General features: G+C 33.4%; 1 long non-coding RNA gene across 3 annotated transcripts in view; it reads left to right on the forward strand.

The window, feature by feature from the left end:
• The window catches only part of LOC143231478 (uncharacterized), a 28,912-nt gene extending 9,145 nt beyond the window's left edge, over nt 1-19,767 (forward strand). For 2 of the 3 annotated variants that reach the window (XR_013016940.1, XR_013016941.1), the window contains exons 2-4: nt 13,069-13,207; nt 16,666-16,756; nt 18,985-19,767. This is a non-coding gene — a long non-coding RNA (uncharacterized LOC143231478). Of the gene's footprint in view, nt 1-9,851; nt 10,013-13,068; nt 13,208-16,665; nt 16,757-18,984 lie in introns of all 3 variants that reach the window. The other variant, XR_013016939.1, reaches the window with a different exon arrangement.
• Nucleotides 19,768-20,091: the final 324 nt, after the last annotated feature.

Raw genomic sequence — 20,091 nt, forward strand, 5'->3', positions numbered from 1 at the left:
ACTTATGTAAATATTTTATTTCAAGTTTATTTTATTTTCATAGTATACTTGTGTAAATATTTTAATTTTGTTCTATCTTTAACTGTACATGAATTATATCCTCATGTTCTTTGTTTCCAGTCTCGACAGAAAAGCGTTACTGCAAAATGTAACAGAGTTACGTTGTTTGTTATTAAGCACAAAGCTACACAATGGGCTATCTGTGCTCTTCCCACCACGGACTTACAACGCTAAAAACCGGGTTTCGATACCCATAGTGGGCAGAGCACAGATAGCCCATTGTGTAGCTTTGTGCTTAATTCGAAACAACAAAATCTTTCAGTCAGGTTTAACAACTTTACGAAAGTCTAAAACAATCCTAGCTACTTTTACATTGTGGTGTTTATATCGATTATCTTTAGGTATATGATGTCTGACTAATAAAACATTTACAAGATATTAAACAACATGACTGTTATTGAAAAACAAGAAAGTACGCGTGTTGTTAAGTTATGTTTAGTTAGTTAAAGAGATCTTTTAAAATCGTGTACCGTAAAGTTTGTTTGGAAATTGAGTTTGTCGTCTGCACCGAGTACGTCTTTGACCATTGTTGTGCCATACAAATGGCCTGCACCAGCACACTGTGAAGAGGCAGCTAGTAGCTTTCGTAATTAACACTTGCGTTGCGTTCTGAAAGATTTTTAGCATCCAATTGGTCCTAACAAGCAATCTTCTCGGTCCGTTCCACACAACTTACTATATAAGATGGTTACAGGCAACTGTGTATTTGGATTCTTGTCGTAGAAAACGTGATAAACCTTTCACAAACATTTTTAAAAATATATACTGTGTATTATTGACGCTGATATGAGGTTGCAAAATTGAAAATATTATGGAAAGGCTGGTTAAATAATTGCGCTTTGAAAATAAGCACTAAAGAAATATTTCATTAATTTTTGATTAATGTCTATTGAATATTCTTTGTAATATTTTATCATTGGAGATATATTTAAAATGTGAGCTACTGCGCAGATATGACAGCTAAAATACACAACACTTAGAGTTTATATTATGACTGCTTAAAAGATTAAACAAAGTTAATTGGAAGTAGTACTTCAGTGGGTCAACGGTAAGTTTAAAACTTACGTTAATAAAATCCGGAGTTCGATTCTTTTCGGTGGTAAATAACTCACTGTGTAGTTTTGCACTAAAATAACAACAGCAACAGTAGATTGGAAATAGTGATAGTAGAGTTATCTTGGGTGTATCATCTGTTCAGAAGCCTTGGTAGGAATTTTCCATAAGAGAACAGAATGTTGGTTTTACAGCAATTTATGGTAATCGTCACCATCATGCTGTTTTTTTTTCCATAGAATGGACAAATGCAATGTTTCAATTTGATGTTCTGATAATTTTACTAATATTTCATTTTAAGGGCGCTTGACTCGCAATATGTGGGTCGCGGATTCGAATCCCCGTCACACCAAACATGCCCTTCACTTTAGCCGTAGTGGCGTTATAATGTGAGAGTAAATTCCAATATTCGTTGGTAAGAGAGTATCCCAAGAGTTGGCGGTGAGTGGTGATAACTAGCTGCCTCCTCTCTAGTCTTACTCTGCTAAATTAGGGACGACTATCTCAGATACCCCTCGTGTAGCTTTGCGCGAAATTCAAAAACAAACAAATATTTTTTATTTGTTTTCATCAACAATATTTAACATTGGCTGAAAAACATTTACTTAGGGTGAAGCCCATGCCGGAACATGCACATTTGTTTAGATTCAGGGTAAGCAATTAATGAAGATAAGAAAATTTCAGAACATAAAACTAAAGCCATAGTTATTTGTAGAAAATATGAAAAAGTAGGTAGTTTAATCTCTAGGACGTGGCCTGGCATGGCCAAGCGCGTAAGACGTGTGACTCGTAATCCGAGGGTCGCGGGTTCGAGCCCGCGTCGCGCCAAACATGCTCGTCCTCCCAGCCGTGGGGGCGTTATAATGTGACGGTCAATCCCACTATTCGTTGGTAAAAGAGTTGGCAGTGGGTGGTGATGACTAGCTGCCTTCTCTCTTGTCTTAAACTGCTAAATTAGGGACGGCTAGCACAGATAGCCCTCGAGTAGCTTTGTGCGAAATTCCAAAACAAACAAACTCTAGGACGTGCATACGAATCTGTTGAAAACATGTTTTAATTTTTCAAGATTTAGTAAACAATAATTAATGGACTATATAATATCTGTGTATGTGTGTGAGCACAATTTAGTCTTAAAAGATTTGTGCTAAGAAGTTATTAAGGGATTTCATATCACAGCTCGATTTCGTTTCGAAGAAATAGATAGAACTTAAAAGTGACTGCACAGAATTAGGTACAGCAGGAATTTTAATTGATCCTGCAATAGCTTGAATGATTATAGTGATAAAAGTCTGGGTGAGACCCCAACAGTCAGCCCAGAGTAGTTAGCTTATTGTGAATATTGGATGGGATTCATGTACTGTTTAGCTTACCCATATTATAAATTCGAGGATCTCTAGGTGGCGACACGTTTCTTAGAAACTGTGCACTACATTTTGGGACCGGAAATACGAAAGACGTCCAAGTTTCAGATATTATACTGGAGTTTGAATCCAGTGCGTTTGATATAGTTTAACAGTTAAAAACTAACCTTTATTTCTGATATTTGTAAAAGTAGCTCATTTGGACTAAATGTAAGTTACTTTATTATCGAATGGCAAAAATTTAAAATACATCAAAACTAGATGTTTTCAACGACCTTACATGGCTTTGCTAAACTATTGAAAAACAATAAACGTACGCAGTGAGTGCTTTTGAGTTGTCTTTTTTTGTAGTCTATGAGTTCAAAATTCGGAACGGCTTCGCGAAGACAACAAATAAGCAAACCTATTGACCATTATTATTTTTCTTCTATCGACTTTTATTTGAACAAAATTATTTTGCTTTCCTTTAGCACGATAAATGTTTGTCTTTAAATAACTTTAAATAGTTAAAAGATGAATGATGGCGAATTTTTGAAAACGCGGTCGTTTATCTATTAGATGTTTGGTGGCGCTGCCTTAGTTTTATTGTTCTTTGAATTTTAGTTCCCCTTTTTGCAATAAACTAAAATTTTAAAACTGAGGTTTCTGTTTGTTTGAAGTTAATCACAAACAATATAGTGGGCTTCCTATGCTCTGCTCACCACAAGTATCCAAACCCGGATTCTAGTGTTGTAAGTCCGCAGACTTGTTCCATCGTTGTTCCACAGTTTTTGACTTTCCATAAGTATACTATATAAAATTTTGATTTCAGCAAATTTCCGTTTGTAGATAATACCCTTAAAAATTCATTTTATCTGATTTATGTAAAACTTGAAGACTAGTAATAAAGCCTCCGCAGTAAACTTCGAGTCTATAATGCTAACATTCGAATTTCTACTTCTGTGGTGGGCACAGCGCAGATAGTCCTTCGTGTAATATTGCGCTTAAACGTAACAAACAAGCCAGAAAATAAGGCACGCCTCGCTCACTTTTTATTTATTTTTGTGCATATTCTTTGTAGTTATGGATAAAAACAAAGATTTCACCATGAAACAGCATTTTGTGAAACTGTTATAACGATGTGTGTTTTTAAAGTAGAATTTAACTATGTCAGAAGTAGGAAAGGAGATTTTCTGAAGGTCAGATGTATTATGTGTTTTCTAGAATTTGTTACTTGTTTACTAGAAAAATATTCTTACAAAATGGTGTTTTGGGTGGTATTTCACACAAATATTTAGAAAAAGTGAAATTTTTCCAATAAGACAATGAACGATAGCTCTATTTTTGTTTCTGTATAGCAAACCCACATACGACTATCTGTTGTGTCAACCGAAGGGAATCGAACCTCTGAGTTTAGTGTTATAAATCCGTAGGCTTAACGATGCTTCTCCAGGTGACAAAACATGTATGACAGTTATACATTACCATCTAGAGAGAGTATGACATTGTGATTAAGGCTTAGTTTTCTAAATAGCCAACAGAATTTATGTATTATTGATTTTTAAAATAACTTTCTTCATTGTTCAAAGCAGGTCAACACTTACACATTTACACGGAATAGAATGTATTATTAAATATTTGGACACATGCGGTGGAATTTTCACTTAGAAGTCTCTAGACGGCTTAAACATTGAACGTAGGTAATATTTTTAACGTCGATTTAGTTTTTTGTGTTTGGGGCATCAGTAATAAAGGAACTAACATTAATTTATAGTCCAAACGAGCTACACATAGCAGCACTAAAAGTTAGTTTTAGCTGCTAAACTATACTTAAAAGTAAATTTTATAAACATGTAACTTAAAATTAGTTAATCTTACACACATAAATAGCAAACCGTATATCGGACATCCAATGGATTAAAACAACGCGTCTGGACTTTGGTATGATGTCATTTATTATGAGTAAGCGTCTCTAACTGTGTCTTAAGTGTCTTAATTCGGATAAAAACCCACAATAAAGTATAAAATGTATTACGACAATAGTTTTAAGCAACAACAACAACAAGTAAACGTAGTAATATTTAAATTTTCAGATCCCTTTACAACACTATCACTAGGAAGTCGCTAAGCTTAACACTGTTGATATTTATGAATGCTTGCTATCGTTCTTAGATTTTTAGATCACGCTTCTTAAGGATAGGTAAAAGGAAATATGTGATGTAAGAAGACAAAGGTTTTATAATCTTTATATCGATGGATAAATCCTCACTTGCAATCTTGAGACCAATTGTCAATTGATAAGCGTTACAAAGAGACAAATTTAGAATTTAACTAACATATTCTGAATAAGATATTTTCTATTACACGCATGCGCTTCAATTCTGTAAACTGAAAACGGAGAGACGTGGCTAAGCGGTAATTTCAGTCCTCGTAGAGTTCAAGAAATACTTACTCATAATATTAAACTGTTGACCAGAGAGAGGGAAATCAGCTAACAGAACCTGTCTCTACAGGTAGTTTATCTAACTTTTTAGATCGAGTAACAAAATTAGCTGTCATTTGTACAAGCAGCTAAAAACCTGAAAATTCAGCGTCGTCATATATCGAACCTTGCACTCTCAATTCTAACCATGGTCTGCCCGCTGTAAAAGGAAGAGATGAATAAAATGGTTAGTTTGGTTTGTTTTGGAATTTCGCACAAAGCTACTCGAGGGCTATCTGAGATAGCCGTCCCTAATTTAGCAACGTAAGACTAGAGGAAAAGCAGCGAGTGATCACTACCCACCGCCAACTCTTAGAATACTCTTTCAGCAACAAATATTGGAATTGACTCTCACATTATAATGCCCCTACGGCTAAAAGGGAGAGCATGTTTGGCGTGACAGGGATTCAAACCCGCGACCCACAGATTGGGAACTGGAAATTTGTTTCATGGTGTATTCTAAAGCTGAAAAAAACCAAGGAATTTAATATAAACATTTAAGTAATCTTAAATATTTCTGAAAACGTAACACACTTGATTGGAACTTGCTCGAGGACTGTAATTTGTTTTGCATATTCGTGCAAACGCTACACAAAGGCTATCTGCAAGAACCGTATAACTATAGCAGGGCTTTTTCATACTTTGCCATACTGAGCGTATTTTAGTTAATAAAAGATAAAGCTAACAGTCTGAGAGATTACAAAAGTAAAACCACGGGATCGTAAATGTGACGTGTCATGGTTGCTAGGAGATGCCACCTAACAAGATAAACAAAAGTTACTGGAGATATTTTTCTCAGTTTTTTTTGATTGATTTTCTAACATTTTTAAATCGCCAAATGTTATTTCTCAAAACAAAACAAAAATCAACAAAATATATCGTGTAAGTGCCGCCATCTTAGAAAGGCGAAATCTTAGTTTAAAAACAACTGAATTATATGGATTGTACTTAGTAAATAGCAGACTTCGCCAACTTTTGGGATACTTTAGTTGAATAGTGGGATTTGATAATTACTTTTATAATATATTCACTGACCCAAATGGACAAGAACCACGAACTCTCGGATTTACAATCCAACATGCCAACTATTAGGCTCTCCACACAGAGAGACATAGTTTAATATAACTTATGCCCAGCAAGGCTAAGTGGTTAAGGCACTCGACTCGTAATCTGAAGGTCGAGGGTTCGAATCCTCGTCGTACCAAAGTTGCTCGCCCTTTAAGGCGTGGGAGCGTTATAACGTGACGGTCAATTCCACTATTCCTTGGTATAAGAGTAGCTTAAGAATTGGCGGTGGGTGGTAATGACTAGCTGCCTTCCTTCTAGCCTTACACTGTTAAATTAGGGACGGCTATCGGAGATAGCCTTCGTGTAACTTTGCATTAAATTCAAAACAAACCTTTCAGATTGTTTAAGTATTTTATTGCCGAAGTGTCTTTACGCTGCTAAATGATCCAAAATACTTTTTAACGATCAGGGTATAGTTTTCAGTTATTGACACTTGATTAGGAATTGATAGAGCAGTTAGTTGCTGTAAGGTACACCCTTGTAATTAATTGAAACAAATGGTCATTTTACAATATTTTTAGCATGGCGGCCGGTGTAGGCTCGCTGGACCCGCTGATTTCCTTTAATAGTCATTTTTTCACGCAGACGGCGTCATTAGCTGTGTTTTGCAGTACGGTCGTTCTATTTTTGGGATATATGACGAAATTTTGAGGTATATTACGTCATTCGTAATTGCGTTAGAAGGGCAAGAAGATCAGTCAAAAAACTTCTTACCAACTCAACGAATAAAAAAACGGTATAAATGGGGTCTGAAATACAAGAACTGGACGCAAGAACAATGAAGGAAGGTGTTATTCAGTGACGAGACTCATTTATTCGTACAGGGTCAAAGAAGTCTGCATGTTCGCAGATCTCCAGGTGAAAACTTCGAGAATCTCACATCAATCAATTCATAAAACATCCCTTGAAGAAGATGTTTTGGGGCTTTTTCAGATACTATGGCGTCGAAGGCTTACATATCATAGAAGGTATGATGCGAGGACCAGAGTACATAGAAGTTTTACAGAGAAGAGTCGTTCCAGAATTGAAAAAGAGATTTCCAGATGGATCTGGCATTTTTCAGCTCCGTGCCACACATCGAAACTTGTGAAGAATTTTATGACTACAATGCGAATAAAAGTGCTGGACTGGCCTGGAAACTCTCCGGACTTAAATCCTATTGAAAATCTTTGGGCGAATTGTAAAGAAAGACTTCGGGGAAAAGACTGTACTTCGAAAGGTAAGCTAATTGAGGCCATAATTAAAGTGTGGTACCGAGATCCAAAAAATTAGTAAGAATTACAGTCAACTCGTAGACTCGATGCCAAAGCGGATTAATGACCTTCTGAAAAATAAAGGCGGTCATATCATGTATTAATTTGCGAGTAATTTTTGGATTCTCAGAAATAAAAAGCAAAAGATTGAAAAAAATCGTAATTTTCCGTCTTGTTTCAATTAATTTGCACAAGGGTGTAATATAAGAAATTTGTATACGACTTTTGATACCGTATGTTTATCTGTTTTCACGAAAGATGGGTAAATGTCAAATAACTTTCATTGTCACTGTTAATTCTCGTATTCTCTTTGTAACAGTATTTTTCCGGCCAGTAACTAATAAATTAAGTCTCGAAATCGGATTATTTTATCTCACATTTTCCAACAAATGAGTGTTGAAAAGGCTCTTCACCTACCACCCCGCTTTAAAGAAGAGTACAACAACACACTTATTTACCAAATGTCAGTTCTTATTTATGCCATAGCTATCTTCGCTGTTTGCTTCAGCACTATTGTTTCGGAGCTCAAGTGTCTGATTACTGTTAATAATCTAATTTCTTTAAGAATTATTTTGATTGTCTATTGTTGTTTTTTTATTTCTAGTGGCAGGCTGGTCAGTGGATGGATTATTCATATAGAAGAAACACGAAGTTCTGGTAGCATAGAAAAAAAAACGTATAAACATAAAATAACATCTTTCTTAAAAATATAATCAATACGTCTTTGCATGATTATATTTCTCTTGAAAATAAGGGAACCTTTTAATATCAATACCCAGAAATAATAAATAAACCACTTTTCCTTTATCTTTACGTAACATTTTTATCCGTGCTTATATCTTTACTCATTAAGTTTTTATGCTATTTATGAGAACTTTGTTCTCTACGTATGGTGTTTTAAAAGGATCTGTGTTGACAATTAATTTCTAGTACAATCTTACTTGTCACCTTTATGTGGCGTGTTACGGTATTGTTGAGAAATTGTTACAAATATGAAGTTCAAAGTTGTAAAATGTAGTAATAAAGTTTCAATACTGTGAAATATGAGAGACATATTTTGAGATTTTTTTCATTAACAGCAGTATGTTTGAAGGATTATGGTGCAAAAATTCGGGTTTAAATCTTACTGGAACCTGGCATGGCCAGGTGGTTAAGGCACTCGACTCGTAATCTAAGGCTCGTGGGCTCTAATTCCCGTCACACGAAACATGCTCGCTCTTTCAGCCGTGGGGGCGTTATTATATTATGGTCAATCTCGCTACTCATTGGTAAAAGAGTTGCCAAAGAGTTGGCGGTTGGTAGTGATGACTAACTGCCTTCTCTCTAGTCTTACACTGCTAAATTAGGAACGGCGAGCACAGATAGCTCTCGAGTAGCTTTGCACGAAATTCAAAATAAACCAAACCATCCTACTGTGGGTACCCACAGATGGTATATTATGAAGTTTTGCGCTTAACAAGAAAACACAACAAATAAAGAATGTAAGGGTTTGTGACTTTTCTTCCAACTCTATAACTTAAAACACATCACCAGGTGTGAAATATTTCACTATAATTGGTTTTGTAGTGATATTTTTTGTGAAATTATGAAGTTTCAGAGGGAGATAATTTGTTTTTGTAACATACATCACAAGATTCAACATTATATAGCATAAATGTTATTCATATAAAGTCATTTAATTTTAACTCGTGTCTTATTTTCATATAAACCTTGTATATGACAAACAAAACAAAGAAAATTTTCGTTCAAACGGAAATTAACACAGATACATATCATAACAATGCAAATATATATTATAACAAGATAACACCAAACAACCTTCTCTACATCGCGATTTAGTCAAATTAAGTCATAATGTAAACAGTTTTTATTGTTTTATTATTTTTAAGTCAAATATTTGAGTCTGACCGAATACTTGAAGTGACTTGAATAGCTTGTTTTGATGTCTTACATTTTATATTTAAATAATTGGGTATAAAAACATACAGCGTTTAAACACATGCAGAACCAATTTCAAAAACCTCTGTTTTACTAGTGTATTATCTAATTATAATGCTACTCTGCTAAATCCATCTCTTAGTGGGTTTTTTCCCCAGGTTTTTATTTAATTTAACAAATGGTACTTTTAAGAACAGAATTACACTTAAGTTCAATATCGTTATTAGTTGTGTTTGAGAAAAATTAACAGTTGTTTTGTTAAATTATATTCCAACACTTTACTTATTTCATTACGAGTAATTGGGTGATACTCTAGTTATTTATTTATTGGAATTACACAAATATATACTGTATTCAGAGAGCATTATGTGTACGAACATATTCGGTACAAGTGGCCAGGTATGTAACAATTTAACTGCAAACAAACTTTTCAATAGAAGCAAAGGGAACTGTTGTTTTATAAAGTTTCTGTGTCCTACGTGATTCGATCCTATGTTTTGCAACTATAATTTGATGATTTTAAAGAACGGATTTATTAGACGTTGATGTAGGATGGTCGCTACAAACGATCGTTACTTGGATGTATAAAACTATAAGCAGTGATGTTGAATTAAATTAGAGATTTAAACACTTGTATCTTCACTGAACAACCAATAGAAAGTTGAGTTGTTACGTGGGTTGAGAGCGTTGGCGCTCGTGCCTTACGAGGTCTATAAAACTGTCAGACGTAAGTGGAATTGACAGAAGCCAAGACTGTTAACAAACGGAAAAGTTCGAGCAGACAAACACGTTTACCGACGATCACTCTGAAGTTCAAGGTGAGTTGAAACTCATTTTCACAGAAATTATGCGAATTAATGTAATCATATAGAACGTTTAATTTTCAAAAACTTGCATGAATCTGATTATGTACAGCAGTTGTATAAACCTTTATCAGCAGTTTAGAAACGAAAACTCCGAAGTTTAAAATGTGAAAGTGGTGCTAATGTTACTGTTAGAGATACATTCATTTAAAACATAACATAAAGCAACGGCTTTCTCTTTTCAACACTTTAATTTTTCAGTTCATCCCCTTTAAACACTGTTGTTATTATCCATAACTATCGCAACTGAGACACGTCTTAAGTTACGTTCATGAAAGATAACACTGTTGAAATACATATGAAGATTTTAGATGAATTTCAAAGTAATTCCAATTATAAGTATAATATTTTTTTATTCTTTTTTTCTTCTTACTTATTTCCTGTTATTACTGAGCTTCTGTACGCTACAAAATGTTTAACGGAATGTAGTGACACATTTAAGACTTAGAACATATCACATGTGAAGATTACTGCTAGTTTAAACTACCTCTATCATATCAGATATTTATGGTGAAACCGTAAAATACTAACACAAGTAAAACTTCGTTCAACATGCCAATAGTTTATAAGGAAGATTTATAGTGGTAACAATAATTCTGCGTACCACAGGTTTGTGCAAAATGATTGGGCAAAAGTGTCTTGTTGGAAACAATATACACATACATATATATACTACTTTCACTGTAGGTTGCGGCCAAGCGTGCCACAGTGGTTATCATGTCGGACTGTAGATCTGAGAATTGTCCATTTGCATCTCATTATCACTAAAAAATGGAAACTGTGTTATGCATTTTGGTGCCATAGGTACGTTATAAGGATGGCAATCAAATCCCACTACTTAGTCAGAGAATAGTAGCTCAGAAATTGGCGGTGAGAGCTGTTGACTGACCAGCTGCCTGCTTTCTAGTCCATTACGAACGGCTGGCGCAGATATCTTTTGCAAAAATCTCAAAAAAAGCCTAAACAAAGAAACATTTTCTAAAGCCTTAAACGCTAGAAATGTAAAAGCAATGAAATATGTAATCATTAGGGTTAAAAAAGAAAATAACAAAATTCACACGTTGAGTCACACACACACACACACACACACACACACTTGGTAAATGTGAAAGTAAATATGAATGTGCGAAAAGGTGGTTAGTTAACAAGCAAGGTTATCAAAAATAAGTTATTCAATGAGATTCATACATACATACGTGGTCTGTATGTGATATATACATTTTTATGCAACAAAAGGTTTAAAGTGTGTATAAATATATATACATATAAATATATTAAATAAGTTAAAATGTATAATTGTATGTGTATATGCAATATGAGCTAATAGGTACGTATATATATAAATTTGTGTGTATTGTTAGTTTATTTTATGATGCTGTGTTTTATTTCACTGCCACACTACAAAGTAATACGGTGAAGGCAATATTAAAATTTTCCTAAATTTTAAAACATTACGTATTGAAAAGATTATATAACAATATTACAAAGAGAACGTTTAACATGTTAGTTGCAGTAAAAACGTAAAACGTTCCTATTTAATTGTTAACAAAACTTTAGGAAAATATTTCTTAAAATTAAATCACTAGTTAATAAAATGAGAACGAAAATGTATTATTCAGAACAATCTAGTAAAATAACTCAGTAACAGACATCGAACGTTCAAATATTATAAATAATATTTTTAAAATATTGTGAAATTATTGTCTGAAAAATAGCTTGTTTTAATTTCGCGCAAAGCTACACTAGGGCTATCTGCACTCGCCGTCCCTAATTTAGCAGTGTAAGACTAGAGGGTTTGTTTGTTTGTTCTTGAATTTCGCGCAAAGCTGCTCGAGGACTATCTGTGCTAGCCGTCCCTAATTAAGCAGTGTAAGACTAGAGGGAAGGCAGCTAGTCATCACCACCCACCGCAAACTCTTGAACTACTCTTTTACTAAATAGTGGGATTGACCGTCACATTATAAAAAAAGTGCCCACACCGTAGAAAAGGTGTGCAAGTTTGATGTGATTCAAACCTGTGGCTTCCATATTAGGAGTATAACGCCCTGGTCACCTAGCCATGCCGGGCAATGAAAAACAAAATCGAGAAGACGTTACGTAATGTATACAGAGGATTGGGAAAAATATAAGGTAAGTATTTTGAAAAACGCAAAGAAGATTATACCCACAAATTGTAAACACAAAATGTGCAAACAAACAAAAACCAAAATATAAGATAAGGTAAGAAGGCCCTTTTTTTAAGGAAAATTAAAGTTTGTTAACAAAAAACGACGAGTTTTATCCTTTATTGACGTTTATCTCTATTTTCATTACTTAATGACATTGTAACACAGTTTTCTAAGTAATAGTTATTTATATTTCCATTACTTAGTAACATCGAAACACAACTTTGTAATTAATATTTATTTATGTTAATGATATTACAACATAGCTTTCTAAGCAATAGTTATTTATGTTTCTTTTACTTTATGACGTTGTAATACAACTTTGTGTGTCATAATTATTTATATTTCCATTACTTTATAACTTCGTTATACAATCTGAAGTGACATTATATTACTGCAGCTAGAAATATTTCTCAAGAGAAAGTTGTTTTATTTCCACCGTGTACGATGTTCATATGTGACATACATAACGTTCTGACGTAATTACGCCCTTACTCATTATTGAATGGCCCGGCATGGCCAGGTGGGTTAAGGCGTGCGACTCGTAATCTGAGGATCACAGATTTGCATCCCCGTTGTGCCAAACATGCTCGCCCTTTTAATCCCACTATTCCGGTCAATCCCACTATTCGTTGGTAAAAGAGTAGCCCAAGAGTTGGCGTTGGATGGTGATGACTAACTGCCTTCCCTCTAGTCTTACACTGCTAAATTTGGGACGGCTAGCACAGATAGCACTCGAGTAGCTTTGCGCGAAATTAAAAAACAACAACAACAAATCATTGTTGAAAAAGCTAAATCAAATTACAATATAATTAAGTTTATGGTAAACACAGATGTTTCTTTCAGATGCTGAAAGGTTACCGAGGCTTCATAACAAATCTAATGGTTATTATGGTAGTGTGCACGCTGTTTGTTCAACTGACTGCTCAGCAGTTTTACCCTAACGGCCGTTATGGGCGGAGGGGGTCAATGCCTCCCCTTCAAGGTAAGAAATATTTCTTTAGAGAATACTGCTGTTGAAATAAGTGTTTTCGAAACATGTATGTTTCAATAAATTCTCACAGCAGTGAAAAACTTGAAGTGTAACGATAATTAAAAAACAAAGTAAAAATACCTCTGCGTAGGATTTCCAAATGTTGTTTTCTATGTTTACAATTCGAGTACAGTGTTAGAACAACATGTTTAATGATTTTTAATGTTGTTTTCTATGTTTATATTTTGTATACATTGTTAGGACATTTCAATGACTTCCTGCGTTTTAAATTGTCTTAAGAATAATCCTTGTTTAAGTCTGTGTTATTAACCAATAATCTAAATAAAAATCGATAAACGTTTTTTTTTTACTTGAAGAAACTAAAGAGACAGCCAAATATAAATCTTGTTTATATCTTCTAAACAAATTACAAAACCAACTGAAAGTTAAATACTTTGAGACAAAGAGGAGAAAACAGCTATGACAAGAGTAATGAAATATTTTGAACTATGAAGTTGAATTTAATTACTGCTCTCTCTATATATATATATATATATATAGAGTCTCGAGTATCCTTTATTTTATTCTAAAGATCAGGTGAAAAACTGGTAGAGTAAATAGACTGTAATTCCTTTTTAAAATTTTATAACTACTTATAATGCACACCATTCAAGGAAGCTATACCAACAACACAGAAGCATCTTTCATTTAAGGCTGAAAAGTAAAACTACAGCAGTAGCTGTATTGTGGGAACAGCTAAGTGTATCTTTACAAAAAGGGTATATGAAGAAATAGGGTCTTCGCAGTGATGAGACACAGATCAAACGTTTATGTGTGAGGTGAATCTAGATATTTAAAAGTCAGAAATAGATATGTGTGCTAAACATGACTGTCTAATTTTGTTGGAACGTGAGGGGGAGATAAGTTAGTCTTACATAGTTTTTAATAAAAATGTTTGTAAGCCAACCAGAAAAACAGCGGTGGGGAAAGGCACGCGCCCTTTTAATCTACGTTTTTGGCGCTAACAAAATATAAGTCGCTCCCATCTGTAATTTAAAGAAATTTTGACTGAGCTGCACCGTTTTTTTTTTTGTTGTATGTTAAAATTGACCCAAATATAGTGTTATATTTTACAAATATAAATCTATTTTTATACACATAAATTGAACATTGATTAGAAAAAATAGACAACTAGCTGATCAAAAAATAAATAACGATTCATTTACAGATAACGTTCTAAACAATTTGCTCAGGCTATATAATACTGAGCTTTTCACGTTTAAACGTGGTTAAGTTACATAATTCTGAACTTTCCACGTTTAAATGTTGTTAGGTCTTATAATGCTGAACTTTCCACGTGTAAATGTGGTTTGGCTACATTACATAATGCTAATATTTCCATATACATCGTAATCACGTCAACAACTGTAAAACAGTTGCTCACGTTTTAACATACTGCTTTTCTCACCATACACTTTGTCCTGAGCCAAAGTTTGTGCTTTTAGTAATTAAAAGTAATTACGTTTCTAGGAATCGCATATGAACATCTTAACACGGAAGGTTAAACAGTAGTAGGCAATCGATGTATTATTAACATGAAGCAGTTTGTTATAGTATGTAACTAGTCTGAAAATTATATAAGATAATTGCCTTTGTTCTTCATATGGCAACGACCACAACCTCTACTTCAAAGTTTCGATTAATACATCTAGAACATGTATTTTTAGACGAGTATCTTAGAGAAAAAATGTTGTTGCTTTCGTCTTGAGAAACTTTTGGAACACATATTGTACTTGAGATCCATATTTGAGTTCTTAGATTTCCGTTCGCAAGAGTTCGTTTCTTTTAAGATTGAGCTTCAAGGCTCTTAAAATTTTTACTATTGCATGAAACTGCAAAGTACAGAAATTTCTCACAATTATGAAATCAATGTGAAATTTCTCTTTTTGCTCCCACAGCTGGTTCCTTTTATAAAGAAAACAAAATGTATTGAAAGCCATTACAAATTTCTAATCATAACGATTTCAAGAAAACACAAAATCTTCGGAAAATAATATCCTTTTATTTATTGTTCTTCTCTCAGTTCATCACCCCAGGATATTTGCTTTCCATTACTTTCTAGGAACTTTCTTCTGTCTGCACAAACACAATTATTGTATCGTTATCTTGTTCTGTTTTTCGTATTGAGCCACTTCATAAAGCATATAATATCTTGGAATCTTCAAATATGTTGATGACGAATTACTTATTAATAACTTGAAGAATAGTTTCTTTTTAAATATTCTAACTAGTCTCTGTGCTTAACTATTTATGTGATTTAGAGTTCAATACCATTGGTAAATAAAAAATTTATTTGTTTTATTCATTATACTCATATGTGTAATGTCTTATAAAATTAAAGTGAAAAATAATATTTTAACCCAAAAGTAGTATGTGTTTCGTCGCTGCCCTTCACAAGTGGTTCTAATAAATCTTGTAATTTAGGAAAGAGCAACTGAAATCTGAAACAGAGAGTGCAAGTTAGCATCTCATGATTTACTAAAGATAAAGAGTGGAGTCACGATATTGTTAGGATATAATGTTTGTCATAGTTTGAGATATCATTCGTACCGTTAGTTTAAAAACATATTATTTCGGTCATTCAATGGTGAAACATGAAGATAATTAAAATAAAAAACGAGGTATAGAAAACTGCCAATAGTTCGAGAACTTGGAAGGTAGTTTAATCGATTTGTGTGTGTGAAGAAAGTGTGTGCTCGGCAGCTACTAGAGGAAACAATGAAGAAAAGAAAAACACGTTCTTCTAATAATATGGACATTTTAAAACTTCAAAATATAAAAAAATCTGCATATACAGACAGCTATTGAAAATAGCTTTCTATCTGTCAAACAGTAATGAAAACTTGTAGCATTTCAAATAATGTATGATTAATTCTTAAGCTGGTAACACGTCATCCGTTAATTAATAATAAGCGTGATAGAATAATCAAAACAGACAATAATTTTAATAACTTTTTTTATTACGATGTCTACATGGATTTCCAGTAAGAAAAGTGTAGATTACTATTTTATCTATTAAAGGATAATGTTGAACATCCTAACGTACAGAACATTAAGATTTAGTTTTATTTTGTATGAAATAACAACTTAGGCTTTCATTCTCTTGTAAGTGACAGTACAGTACAATTAAACATATCAAGCGTTGTTGGCGAGAGTACAACCAAACATTTTAAGAGATTTTAGAGTATGACTGAACATATTAAAGTGTTGTTAACGTAAGTACTCTATTATATGAATCACGGAATATCGGATATTTTATTTTCTAGTGACTATAAGAACACTCTTTGGAAAAATGAACACAAAAATTTCAAGCAACAAATAAAAATTTTGGAGGAAGTGAAATAAAATATATATAATTATGAGTTTACATCGAATTTAAACTGCACTTTCTTGTTCAAAATATATTTCAGAAAGCACCCGAGAGATGGCGTTAACTTTTTTTGGAGATGGTAGTGTTCGTTGCTTTTATAGCGGTTTCTCTGACTATTACAGATGCAACAGGTAAGTCTACGAAAGTGGATCCCATATACACAATTTTCCGAAATTGTTACAACACACGAAAATATGAAGTTATTATCTTCTGTAAATATATAAATAATTTTAAGATTAGATGGTAAGAGAGACACTGAGATGTTTTTCTTTTTAATGTTCTTTTTGTTCAAATGATTCACTCACGTATAGTTGTTCTCTGAAATCTAGTAGTCTATTGATTTGTTGTTCAGTTTTACCGAAACAAGAATAATATTATCCATTAATGTAATAAGCACTGTTATTATACTTTACAATAAGTCACTTGCGCATTTCCCTCACTCATTAAGTTTGTTTCCTTTTCGTTTTATTTTGAAATTTTGTTCAAAACGTGTTCTAAGCGCAATAGATAACATTTATTTTTCAACAACCTAAGAAATGTTTTTACCATTTCCATGGTTTTGTCTTTACGAAAAATAACAAGATTCTTCAGGCGACAAGAATAGTTCTCACTTAACTAAGCTAATACAGATCCAGTAAGCCTAAGGCTCAGAGGAAGCAGTGTCTTAGATCAAGAAACCGTAAGATGGGTTTATCCAAGAACATTTACAATATTTTTATCCCGAATTTTCCTTCACTAATACGGCCACGGTTAAGATTTATTTGGCATACTTTTGAAGAAAGATATAAAAATTTGTTTTCAAAAATACATTGCACTTTTAAAATCAGTTTTGTATTGCGCATATATTATTTTATTTGTTTAAGAGCAAAGTCATCCCAAAGTTAGACTTCGGAAGTCCATAAACGTATCGTTGTATCACCAGAGACACATCATTTTGAAACCTGGTAGATCTGAACGTCTAAATGTTCAGTAAATTGACTTTTGTTTGCTTTATTTAAAAAAATAAGTGTCATCTTCAACTTTCTGTATGGCCCGGCATGGCCAAGCGTGTTAAGGCGTGCAACTCGTAATCTGAGGGTCGCGGGTTCGCATCCCGGTCGCGCCAAACATGCTCGCCCTCCAAGCCGTGGGGGCGTTATAATGTTACGGTCAATCCCACTATTCGTTGGTAAAAGAGTAGCTCAAGAGTTGGCAGTGGGTGGTGATGACTAGCTGCCTTCCCTCTTGTCTTACACTGCTAAATTAGGGACGGCTACCACAGCCAAATGCCAAAACAAACAAACAAACAAACAAATCAATTTTCTGTCCAATTTGAATACAAGTTCAATATTTATAATATTCTTGCATTATAATTCGTTCGAGAACGAAATCGAAGTTCAAATGATACCAAGCTCCTAATAGAATAATTATAAATCTCACATCACGTTCATTGTTCAGTTTCAAATGTCCTGAATTTAATTTACGTGTTTTATCTGTAACATCAGGTGGTTATATGAAATATAGCACCACACTTCAGGAACATCCTTCTATATTATGTTCACTGGAGTTGTTGCTTCTTAAGTTAATTGTATTTTGTGATCAGGAAAAAAACTTTCAGACAAAGATAGGCAAAAAAGCATTAATTAAAAATCATAATTTTCTAAATTTATGCCGTAAAATCATATTCAATTATCATCATCATAAGTTGTGATATCAGTTGCTGGAAAAACACCTAAAATAGTATTAAAATTGCAAAGTTTATTTAAAAAGCTTTTATACTTTGAAAATGCTTTCGAATCTTTAAAAAATTTGAAAAGAAAGTCTAAAAACCTTTTATGAAAACTGATTTTCTCAACCATTAATACGTATTATAGTATATATGTTCACGTTTTTTATAGATATACGCCAAATAACAAAGAGTTTTGGCTCATCACGATTCCACACTAAACATGCTCGCCTTTTTTAGCCGTGGGGGAGTTATAAAGTTATGACCAATCCCACTATTCGTTGGTGAAAGAGTAGCCCAAGAGTTGACGGTGGGTGGTGATGACTAGCTGAGTTCCCTCTAGTCTTACACTTTTAAATTAAGCACAGCTGGCGCAGATAGTCCTCGTGTAGCTTTGAGCGAAATTCAAAAACAAAACAAAACATAATCATCAAGTTTCTAGACAAGGTTTTTTTGGGGTTGAGGCTTTTTTTTTTAAATGAACTTGATTTTTAATCAGTTAAATGTACCTTAATTTGGTTTTTCATCACCTAAATGTAACTTGGTTTAATTTTAATTAATCGTAACTTGGTTTTTACGTGTTAATTGTAACTTGTTTTGTTTTTTAATAGTAAAAGATGCTAGTCTTGTCTAATAATACAATGTTCGTTATAGAATTGATGTGCGTGAAGAGTCTGCAATGATAGAGTAAGGTCTGCAAGTCTTCTACAATGAAGAATTGGACCTATGAATGTCTCCTTTCCTGATCATTCTCTTCAACTACTGTGACGTCATCAAAGCTTATTTCTGGCATCTCTTAGTAGCACTGTTTTACTAGTCTGGCTTAATATTTAAATAATTTTAGAATGCAAAATTGTTAGTCATAATAAATTTACTGTGACATTCATTCAATACTGACTGCTTACTTGAACGCATTCACATTATAAACAGACAGGTGGTATTTATTTGTGTAAGTTTTGTTTTACCTGAAAATGTTCAGTTTCAGTCGTACTACTTGAGATGTTTGTAACCAATTTCTCTTATAAAAGATGCTTAAAAGCATTTAACTAATATCATTTAGAAGTATTTATACAACCACACAACCTTGAACATGTTATTTTGATCTGAAATTATAACTTTGACAAACATGTTCACATGATATAAAGTAATAACTTTATGAGCATGTTCCTGTAACCTGAAGTAAACATTTATGAACATGTTAACACAGTCTTAAGTAATAATCTTCTAACAAGCTCACACAACCTAAAAAACTAACTTTTGTGGACTTATTTTCATGATCGGAATAAGAACTTCAACGCACATGTTCTCATAACCTGAAGAAATATCTCTCGTACATTCGTTCCTCTGATCTGAAGTTATAACACTTGTGACTGTATCAGTTTAGTATCAAATAATAATTCTTATGAAAATGTACCCATAAAATTTTGTGAATGAAATATAATCCAATTTAGATATTTGATTAAACGTCATTATGATATAAAATAAAATGATGTCGCATAACACTTACTGGAAGCCATAATAGTAGCACTTACTATTTGCAGCATATTCCATGATTCCTCCAGTCTTCCTTAAATCTCTCGGCAAAGAGTCAATGACCAACTGATGGGTCCAGTCACTCTTAAATTCTTTCATGCATTATTCAACACGTTTCATCGACCTTAGGTAATTCTAAGGTGATGCAAAACGTGTGGTCATAGGTTTATTTTCCTGATAAAAATTCAGTCGATTCAATATTCTCTTTCTAAGTTCAGAAATCATACC

Source organism: Tachypleus tridentatus, chromosome 11 (assembly GCF_004210375.1).
Source record: "Tachypleus tridentatus isolate NWPU-2018 chromosome 11, ASM421037v1, whole genome shotgun sequence".
Classification (NCBI taxonomy): Eukaryota; Metazoa; Arthropoda; class Merostomata; order Xiphosura; family Limulidae; genus Tachypleus; species Tachypleus tridentatus.